We start from the raw sequence: 10,056 nt of genomic DNA, 5'->3' as shown, positions 1-10,056 counted from the left end.
ATGTAGTCGTACGTCTTCATGATCCGACCGATCAAGTACCGAACGCACGGCACCTCCGAGTTCAGCACACGTTCAGCCCGATGACGTCCCTCGAACTCCGATCCAGCCAAGTGTTGAGGGAGAATTTCGTCAGCACGACGGCGTGGTGACGATGATGATGTTCTACCGATGCAGGGCTTCGCCTAAGCACCGCTACAGTATTATCGAGGTGGACTATGGTGGAGGGGGGCACCGCACACGGCTAAGAGATCAATGATCAATTGTTGTGTCTATGGGGTGCCCCCTGCCCCCGTATATAAAGGAGCAACGGGGTGCGGCCAGCCATAGGAGGAGGCGCGCCGGAGGAGTCCTACTCCCATCGGGAGTAGGACTCCCCTCCTTTTCCTAGTTGGATTAGGACTTGGGGGGGGGGAAGGAGGAGAGAGGGGAAAGGAAAAGGGGGGGGGCGCCGCCCCCCCCCCTCCTTGTCCAATTCGGACATGGGGGGAGGGGCGTGCGGCTGCCCTTTGGCCGCCTCTCCTCCTCCTCCACTTGGGCCCATAAGGCCCAATAGCCTCCGGGGGGTTCCGGTAACCCCTCCGGTACTCTGGTAAAATCACTATTTCACCCGGAAAACTTCCCGTATCCAAACATAGGCTTCCAATATATCAATCTTCATGTCTCGACCATTTCGAGACTCCTCGTCATGTCCGTGATCACATCCGGGACTCCGAACAACCTTCGGTACATCAAAACATATAAACTCATAATATAACTGTCATCGTAACGTTAAGCGTGCGGACCCTACGGGTTCGAGAACTATGTAGACATGACCGAGACACGTCTCCGGTCAATAACCAATAGCGGAACCTGGATGCTCATATTGGCTCCTACATATTCTACGAAGATCTTTATCGGTCAGACTGCATTACAACATACGTTGTTCCCTTTGTCATCGTATGTTACTTCCCGAGATTGGATCGTCGGTATCTCACGGCAAGTCTCTTTACTCATTTCGTAATACATCATCCGGCAACTAACTCATTAGTTACAATGCTTGCAGGGCTTATAGTGATGTGCATTATCGAGTGGGCCCAGAGATACCTCTCCGACAATCGGAGTGACAAATCCTAATCTCGAAATACGCCAACCCAACAAGTACCTTCGGAGACACCTGTAGAGCACCTTTATAATCACCCAGTTGCATTGTGACGTTTGGTAGCACACAAAGTGTTCCTCCGGTAAACGGGATTTGCATAATCTCATAGTCATAGGAACATGTATAAGTCATGAAGAAAGCAATAGCAACATACTAAACGATCAAGTGCTAAGCTAACGGAATGGGTCAAGTCAATCACATCATTCTCCTAATGATGTGATCCCGTTAATCAAATGACAACTCATGTCTATGGTTAGGAAACATAACCATCTTTAATTAACGAGCTAGTCAAGTAGAGGCATACTATTGACACTCTGTTTGTCTATGTATTCACACATGTATTATGTTTCCGGTTAATACTATTCTAGCATGAATAATAAACATTTATCATGATATAAGGAAATAAATAATAACTTTATTATTATTGCCTCTAGGGCATATTTCCTTCAACTACGGCCCGAAGGGGCGACGCAGCGGCAGCGCGCTGTGTGGTGCAACCACGGGAACAGCCTCAGGGCGGCGGCGGGGACCACGTGTTGTGGCGCTACGACCTGAAGGGGCGATGCCGCGGCGGCGGGGATCGGTGCAGCCACGGGGAGAACCCCGGGGCGGCGGCGTTGCGGCCGATGGGGCGACGCAGCGGCAGCCCGTTGCTCGATCGGTGCAGGGGCGCGCTGATCTCGGGGACAAGGCGGTGACGGCCGGCGTAGGTTGACGAGCGGACAATGGCCGTGAGGAGCCGCCTATCGCGCGAGGCCGCCGGGTCGGGGCGACGGGCAGGCAGACGCACAGACGATGGCCATTAGGGGGCGCCTGCCATGCGAGGTCGCCGGGTCAGTGAAGAGGCCAGCCGGTCGCGCTGGTGTCGGAGTAGAGGCGCACGGGGGTCGACGGCGGCGGCGGGCGACGCAAATCGATCAAGCATAGATCGGAAAACCAAAAAGAAAAACGCCAATCAAAACGACCGACGAGAGAGCGAAAAAAACCCTGGAGCAAGGGCTCGAGAAAAAGACTCTCTAGGGCAGTCGGTCAACACGACAGGCGGACGAACCCTAGGTATGGGCGGCGCGGCCCCCGGCGGCGGTCATGGATGCCGACCACCCCAGGGGCGGCGCGTGGGTGCGGATGCGGCGATGGCTAGGGTTTAGAACCCGGAAACTGATACCATGTTAGAAGGGATAGAGAGAGATTGGTGGAATTGTTGCTGTTGTATTACTTGAGCCTCGTGGACATATATATAGAAGTACATGATCAACTTGGAGTACAAGGCAAGCCAGAATTTTTTCTGGTCTAACCTATATTTCCAATTTAATCAATATACTCAACAGGGGGAGGTTGGGGATGGCGGGCACGTGGCCATGGCCATGGGATGGCCGCACTGTAGCGGGAGGTAGAAGGGGATGTGGAGGTGGGTCAGGCCTCTACTGTAGAAGTAGGCCTTAAGTGCACAGTATACTATTCTCTTTTCTTTATCTTTTAATTTTCGATTTTATTCTTTTCCTTATATTTTGTATCATTTTGAGCTACTAAACAAATTTGGTTTAGTATGAAAATTGGCACATAAATACTAGGGCATATTTAGCACTAGCACGCAAAGTTTTGATTACTCTAAATAGTTTAAGTATTTATTTAAATTGAAATGATCCAATTAAATGTCACTGATCCAATTTTAAATAGGTTATGGGCATTTTAATTATTTGAATAATGTTGTCTTATGCATGAAAATTTCTTAGAGATTATTTGCAATATTATGCACATTTTTGTTTTTATGTTTGAAGAAATAATATTTTGACTTCATTTTAAATTTGAATTTGAACCGGTTTTGGATCAAAGTGAAGTTTAGAAAAATTAATTATGATGACATGACACCATTAGCATGAGATTACTGTAGTGTGACGTCAGGGGTGTTACGGTAGGGTCTGGAAATACGGGAAGTCCAATAGGCTGAGTGGACACCAGATGGAGTGGTGCAGTCCTCCTAGGAAGTGGTCTATCTTGCGCTCTTCGGTGCTCACGTCATGTGCTGAATAGAGAGTGATCGGTTGTTGGACTTGTTGAGGTATTCAGTGACTGACCCGCCTCCTTACTGTTGTGCAAGGAATTCTCGTTCTTGTCCTTCATGACCCCGGATGGGATGTTGTATTTGCGAAACCTTTCTTTGAAGCCTTCCCAGCTTATGATTTCTTCGGCTGGCTACACTTCCTTGGTGTTGTTGTCCCACCAGATGGCAGCGGGTCCTTCGAGGTAATGGGTAGCAAAGGGGGACTTTGCCTTGCTCGTCACAGCGGGAGATTTCTAACTTTTTCTCCATTGTCCTTAACCAGTCGTCTGCCTCGAGTGAGTCTGCTGCTTGTGAGAAGGTGGGTGGTTAGGCCCGCTGGAAGTGAGACAACTTAAATTGCTTGCCTAGAGTTGGTCTTTGGCCGACCCTCACTTCTATGCTCCTCGGGAAATCTGTGAAGTCTCAGTTCCTTTTATCTTCGAACGTCCCATGATTTGTTCTATCGTTGGGGGTTGGTGATACCTCCTTTTAATGATTCGGTAAAGAAACAGAAAAGTATCCTGCACCTATTTCTTCATATGTGACCTTGGTTTATCGAACCCATGAGAGGAATGTTTTCTTTTTTTCGAAAAGGGGGGACACCCCGGCCTCTGCATCAGAACGATGCATACGGCCACAAGAGGAATGTTTCCTTGAAGCGATGGTCTCTAGAAAGCTTTTGTTAAAGGATCAAGTCCAACTTTGGACCGGGTCAATCAAGCGAATGATGGCTCAAACACTATATTAAAAAGAGATATGGGTATGAGATCTTAATGCTTACAACCATCTATTTGTGTTGGGACCAGATATGATCTTAATTTGTGCGCTGGAAGTCACCCATCGAGATGTGCTTGTTACGTACCGAAGTGGGGGTGTGTTCAAATAACATCTTGATCGGCACGAGTCCTGGATAAAGAATCAGTTGTCCTACCGCAGGCCCTATCCATCGCGTGAGGTATCCTTAATAATTAAGATAATAAAATCAGACGAGAGCTTTGGGCGTTATGACTAGACCTCTTGAATCCCCAAGGATTGGATCCGTGTTACCGTACTAAACTCTTCTGTCACTGGTGTTCAGACTAGCACTTCACGTTCTAGAGCATGGACAAACACCGGATTGCCAATGGTGTAGATGAAAATGTGCTAACTAGATTACTGACTCTACTGCAAGTGGGAGTCTATTGAAAATATGCCCTAGAGGCAATAATATTGTATTGTTATATTCCCATGTTTATAATTAAGAGTTTATATTTATCCTATAACTACTATGATCCTAGGATATGTGATTGGCTGAAAAAATCACATGCATGTGTGAAATGATAAATGGTAAAAAATTGATTCCTAGTCTTGCCTCTAAGACTGGAACAAGTGTTGTTTGTGATCATGTTTTTCGAATCCTGAGACATCGTCAAGTGTAATGATGCTCTCAAAACAAGATTGACGATATGATGTTAGAAGAACGGTCATATTGAATTCACCCGAACTTGTTTCTTATACTTTGAGATGCTATCGTCACAATTCAATCGTTATAACACAAAGAGTTAACATGTGCTTTGGTTTCTTAGATGAAGAGAGTATCATAGTCAATTCTTCCTATACGTGGGGTTGCTCAAACGTCATATGTAACACTGTAATCATAACGACAACTTATAGGTTCATCGGAAAGTTTGACAATGGACTAGATAGCTCATGAGTGGGATTTGCTCCTCTGACGATGGAGGAATATTCTGTGGGTTCTCTCGGCGTGACGGCATTCATCGTCTGGCTAGACGCATGCGACTATGTCACGCAGATGCCGGAACATGTCAACAAGAAAGAAGAACAAAACTGGTAACGAGGAAACCGGTATAGTGAGCATCTGTATGACTCAAGATGATACCGATATATCACACCTCAGGTTGTGTAAAGTATCGCAAAGCAAAGTGGATGGCATATGATAACCAAAGGTTCACTCGAATGTCATTTGTGTACTCATAGGGATCTATATGGACGTCCACGTTCTGCTATCGGTCATTGAACGAAAAGGGTTTTTGTTCACGTCTATGTTTTATCGAACCTACATGGTCACAAGCTTAAACTAATCACAATCTGCTAAGTGTTAGTAGGCCATGAGTAATGAGGAAATATTTGTGAAATAGTAGTATTCAAGATAGTTTCGAGAGGAACTGAAAGTATTTCGAGGTCACCGGAAGGGTTTCGGGGTTTACCGGGTAATATCAATAAATACTATATAGGTGGAAAATATTTCCGATGATGTTAAATTAATAACAAAAAACTCTTATAATAGTTATGAGGTTTTTATATTTAATTAAATACCAACAGGCCTTGGAAGGCCAAGTGGTGGAAAGAATATTTGGCCACATAGGCCCAATAGGGGAGGCGCCCCACCTAGCTTCTTGGACAAGCCAAGTGGGAGGCTAAATTGGAGGAGAACTCCCCCTCCTTGGCCGGCCAAATGGGGAGGAAACCTTCCCCCTTTGAGGCGACCCCTCCCATCTCCTCCAACCTATATATACTTGAGGTTTTAGCAGTTTTGTATACACAAGTTTTGGAGCCTTCTCTAGTTCGTTCTAGTTGATCCAATTAGAGATAGATCTAGATTCTCTCTAATCCTCATAATTAGAAGCCTCGTATGGTCTAATCTCCTTCCTCTAATTCCCGAACGACGATTGGCTACGGACGGCGAGGCGCTGCCGGATCATGAAGATCATACACTTGCAAATTGCAGAAAGGTCGTGCTTTCGGTCTTCTCGTTCGAGGGGTCGTTCGTGAACGGTTCGAAAACTTCAAGTACGATCTTACCGACTCATCTTCTTTTGCTGCAACTCTGAGTCGGTAACAATCTGATCCAGACCGTTATTGCATCTGCATGGTGTTTCTGGTTGATCGTAGGGCGATTTTTAAATATTCTCTACTCCCTTCGTTCCTAAATATAAGTCTTTTTAGAGATTCCACTACGGACTATATACGGATGTATATAGACATACTTTAGAGTATAGATTCGCTCAATTTGCTCCGTATGTAGTCCATAGTGAAATCTCTTGACTTATATTTAAGAAATGAGGGAGTACTACATTTTCCACTATTGGACTGTGTTCTGAATATAACATGGCGAATAGTCCGGACAACCATATTTCTCCTCCACATATGGGCTGAATTTGGGGAGTCCGGATGGTTGGATTTTGGGGAGCCCGTTGGACGCCCATTTGATGTTCGAACACATCAAACGTATGAGTAAGATATAAGCTTCAACCTTGAAGGCGGCCTTAATCACTTGTTTGATTCATTTATATACATCATAACTCGCAACAACGCACAGACATTCTACCAGTGAATGTGCAGGACGATGTCAGACTTGCATGTGATATAGGAATTTCAAAACTCATTCTAGAGTCGACGTCAGACTTGCATGTGATATGGGAATTTTGAAACTCATTCTAGAGTCTGACGCTAAAGAGCTCAGCAGGAATTTGGAGTTTTTCCAATTGTCTTTCACTGGACGTGAAGCCAATGTAGGTGCACTGTTGTGTGCTAAGCAAGCTTCAGCTTGCAGAAGTGGATGTTTATTGATAAACTATGGTCGTTTTTTTTTCTTTTTTTGGAGATTGAACTACTGTCAGTTAATGAATGAAAGCATCTTGAGTTGCAAAAAAAAAATTGTTAGAATAGTGGTGCTTCCATTTGTCATGAAGAATGTTTCTTTTGCACAAAAACATGTTCCATTGTGAAAAAATATATCTTACATAATAAATCATAATTAGTTTTTACAGATTAATCATTAGGAAAATTCACAATGTACCATTTTTTTTCAAAACTGCCAGATATGTTTTCAAAGAGATCGGGCGTGATTCTTCGAAGGAAATCAAAGTTACGTAGTACTATGAGTTAAGAGATTGAGAAGCTACAAAAGGATAAAATTGACGGGACTAGTTACCAACAAATCAGGAACTCTAATCTGTCAAAAGCAGGGCTTCCTCCACAAGATCAAACGTTCAACACCCTTCTAATCGTACGGCCTTCGACTAGTCTGATAGGAGATGCCTAGCGGCTCCCATAGAAAAAGCAAAGAAGGTTCAGACAAGATAGAATAAAGGGAAACACTAACCTCCAGATGTCTGATTAGAGAGCATTCGTCAGACCGGCCGTGTGCCGTTGATCCATGTTGGATCTTTTTTTTTGAGCATCAGTACAGCGCCTCGTCGTTGACGGGAACGTCTCCTCCCGCTGAAAGCGCATCGCCGGAAATCCTGAAATAAATCCAGGAATAATGCGAGCACTAGGATTTGAACCCTGGTGGGTTGGGGATACCATTGTCCACCTAACCAACTCAACCACAGGTTGATTCGCGATCCATGTTGGATCTCACGGCTAGGAGATGCAGTAAAATTCCTGTGCCAACTTTCCAAACTACTCCCCTAATTTTTGTGTCCATGCAGTATTATGTACTAATATCACTCCTTATCCCGAATTAATTGCCCCAGAATTGCGAACTAACTCATCTCACCCTGTTCTCATCTCTCTCGCACCCGTCCCTCCTCAGCGCCGTCCTCGTCATTCCCCTTCACCGTCCCTGCCTCCTCTCCACATCGCCGGTGCGCCATCAAGCCCGGGGGCACGGCGGGGACTGGCGCACAAACTGCTCGTCCATGATCTTGCAAATTGCACAACCATCATGCTTATCTTGACCAAGATCTGACCCTACTCCACTTGCAGTTGTGGCATGCGGTCGACCTCGCCGGAGCGTCATCTCTATTCGGGGAGGAGGCCACCATGAGCGGATTACTGAAGGTTTCTCCCATCCGATCCCATCCTCATCTGACTTAGGGTTTGAGTCATCTCCTCTTAATACAAACACTGTACAATTCCTATATTGCTATTGCTAGTTGGTTTTGGACATAATTGTGTTCTGCAATTTGTGTGACCTTATATCTATTCAATATCTTGGTTAATCCAATGTTTGTGGGTATGATTTTGTGACGTTCATTCTGTATTCAATCACTAAATCGCAACCCTTTTCGCCTCTTTGTTGTCTATGTTCCATGTTGAAGGCACCACATGCGGCAGGTTGTAGGAATCTGATCTAGGTTCTGTTTCTCCTCATTCATACCACAATTACAACTTTACATGCTTCATACGTATTGTATTTTTGCATCAGAAATCCGTATCAGCTTGCTTCATATTTTTCATGCTAGCGCTTACTGAGTCTAGTTTGGCTCGTAAATTTCAAACTTGTGCTTCTACATTGAGTTAGGTTTGCTTCATCTGCATGCTTCATGTATGTTTGCAGACGTCATGTATTTTCTTGATTGAAAACTAACTCATGCTTCGTGAATTCCACACATATTATGCACAAGTCAATCACCCCTTTATGGACTTAATTTGAACCACTGCATAGAAACCTTTTGTATTCCCATTTAGAAAAAAATATGTGCATCCACCATGTAGATATTATGTTGAGATTGTATGAATATAATGCATCCAAATTTTCATGATTCGAATGAACCATACTTTTCTTCATGCTATACAGTTTGTTTCATGCTTCATATCTTTCACACTTGTGCTTCTACATTTTGTTCATGGTATACAGTTATGCTTCATATCTTTCACACTTGTGCTTCTACATTTTGTTCGGTTTGCTTTATTTCCATGCTTTGTATATCATATCGCAAGAATCATCTTTATATACACATGAAACAGCTCATACTTCTAAATTTCTGCAAGGTTGACGGGAGCGGAAAAACATGTTTTGCCAAATGGTGAAATAACATGTTGGTCGATGGTGGGCCTAGCGTGCAGCGTGTGATCGTGCATCTTAGTGCTGAGTGTTATGGTCATCAGCTTGAAAGCAAACAGCCATAGGCGCACTCGGTTGCTTAGAGAAAAATGATTGTGGATAATGAAGCATGGTTTGTTGTGTAGGAAGCTTGACTTTCCTATGATGGAAGCAAAATGTGCACATTTGTATTTGTATTTGCATTCGTTACTTGGCGGAAACATTATTGTGATGTTTGGAAACAAAACATACCTTTATACAAGGCAAAACGTTCTGTCAAATGTGTACGTGGTGGTGTTTAGAAACATTATTGTGATGTTTGAAAACAAAATATACCTTTATACAAGGCAAAACGTTACTTTGTGGTGGTGTATATTCTTGTTTTGTGCTTCCATACTATTCCTTTTGCGAAGCAAATGTTCTCTCAAATCTGAATACTATTTTTGGTACACCAAGCAATGCTTCCAAAGCAACTAAAAAATTCTACCGTATCATGGAAATAATGCTTCCGTAGATAGAAAAATAAAATGATTTGTATCACTATCGAATTATATGTTTCCAGAGCAACAATGCTTTCATAGATAAAAAGTAATGTTTCCATGCAACCTTACCCTGAAAATTTTGCATCTGCAATTTTTTTTCTTCTTTTTATATTTGTCTGTTGGAAGCAAATCACAAGTTTCAAAAAAGAAAAACATGTTGCGCTGCAAAGAAAAGCATCTGCAAAAATAAATATATTTTTAATATTTGTTTGTTGGAAGCAAATCACAAGCACTCCCTCCGTCCGGAAATACTCGTCGGAGAAATGGATGTATCTAGACGTATTTTAGTTCTAGATACGTTCATTTTTATGCATTTTTCCGACAAGTATTTCCGGACGGAGGGAGTAGTTACTAGGAAACTGATTAGACGTAATTAGTGGGAAAATCCCGTAACAAATGTGGCGCACCCTTTAATGAAGCAATCAAACACACCATGCATGTGGATTGTACCACCATTCACTGGTCTAATTGTAGTTTGATCCCTAGCGGCTCCCATAAATAAATGAGTATAGCACATACTACTACATAATATATGGAGTATTTCTACATCAGGCTTAATAAG

This window comes from Triticum aestivum, unplaced genomic scaffold (genome assembly GCF_018294505.1).
Source record: "Triticum aestivum cultivar Chinese Spring unplaced genomic scaffold, IWGSC CS RefSeq v2.1 scaffold98769, whole genome shotgun sequence".
In the NCBI taxonomy this organism is placed as follows: Eukaryota; Viridiplantae; Streptophyta; class Magnoliopsida; order Poales; family Poaceae; genus Triticum; species Triticum aestivum.
This window is presented reverse-complemented; position numbering follows the sequence as displayed.